The sequence below is a fragment of the Aplysia californica genome, unplaced genomic scaffold (genome assembly GCF_000002075.1).
Source record: "Aplysia californica isolate F4 #8 unplaced genomic scaffold, AplCal3.0 scaffold00031, whole genome shotgun sequence".
Classification (NCBI taxonomy): domain Eukaryota; kingdom Metazoa; phylum Mollusca; class Gastropoda; order Aplysiida; family Aplysiidae; genus Aplysia; species Aplysia californica.
This window is the reverse complement of record NW_004797301.1, coordinates 1,945,313-1,946,838: the sequence shown is the minus strand read 5'-3', so window position 1 is coordinate 1,946,838 and position 1,526 is coordinate 1,945,313.

The window sequence follows — 1,526 nt, the reverse complement described above, 5'->3', positions numbered from 1 at the left end:
ACACACACACACACACACACACACACACAAACACACACAAACACACCCACACACACACGCATATTTTCTGCCCAATTTACCGATCGTCGAAATCATGCGCTGTGCGTTTCAAAGATCGTATAATTGCGGGGCAATCTGAAAATTGCCTTAATATTTCATATTTTTGAAATAATGTTTTTTAAAAATTCACTTCAATCTTTATCCTTTTACTCACATCAAGGAACCTTCACATATAGTTTCAATAGTGTAAAAATATGAAAATCAAAATTAAGATATGATACTGAAGAGTTCCTAAGAATGATGCAATACGATCGTTAAAACGTGCAGCGCAATCGATTGCCGCGCAATTATACGATCTGAAAACGCGCAGCCCAATCTATGCATAGATTGGAAAATTGCATGGAACACATACATACATACATCATACAGAGAGAGAGAGAGAGAGAGAGAGAGAGAGAGAGAGAGAGAGAGAGAGAGAGACACACACACACACACACACAAACTCATACACACACAGAGAAACACGCAGATGCACAGGGTAAGAGACAGACCGAGAACTATTTCAAAACATGACGTTACAAATTAGATTTTAACGTAACTTTCCGCAGTGCGTCCTGGTCACATAATAATGCAAGATAATAGCAATTAATGTGCAAGAAGAAGCATTCACTTTCTGTTCAACGATAATGGCGAATAACACAGGATGTTAAAACCCACACCACATTCCTGCATGTGGTTTGAGAGATGCATTTACTCGGTATGTCACGTTCTGTTATTGACAGTGTTTTTCCTATTGAAATTCTGTTATGAAAGTTCTAAACGATTTAAATCTTATTAATATCTACGTATGTTTTAAGAATTCCTGCAAAACCAACCCCCCCCAAAAAAAAACAACAACAACAAAACAACAACAATAAAAAAAACAAACAACAACAAACAAACAAACAAACAAAACAAACAACAACAAAAAAACAAACAAATGAAAAACAATCCCCACTGGGAAAACAACTGTGATCAAGAATGAGGAAGGCTGCTTCCAGCTAGCCTTTTTGGGCCAGCCCAGTCGATGCTGGATCCAGTATTCCAACAGTAAATCGGAGACACGAGTCAGAAGTACAGTAATAATTATCCAACATTGCCACATGTTGTCGAGGAGAAAAGCGGTTGTCCAAGATAGGTTATCGTCCTTTACAGTGTAATTACAATATATAAAAAATAAAATAATAAAAATATCTTAAAAAACGCAAGTTATGAAGTGAGAAGTGGTCGTCAGTACAATAACAATGACAATTTTTATTCATCTCGCAGTTAAAAATTTGTCCTGATCGTTTACAATGGCAGTGAAATGTGCATACGCACAACAAGACAGGGCATTTAATTAGTAAATACATGTCTCACGTGCTGGTACAACCAACTGCGTAACACACACACACACACACACACACACACACACACAGAAACACACACTCACACACACTCACTCACTCACACACACACACACACACACACACACACACACACACACA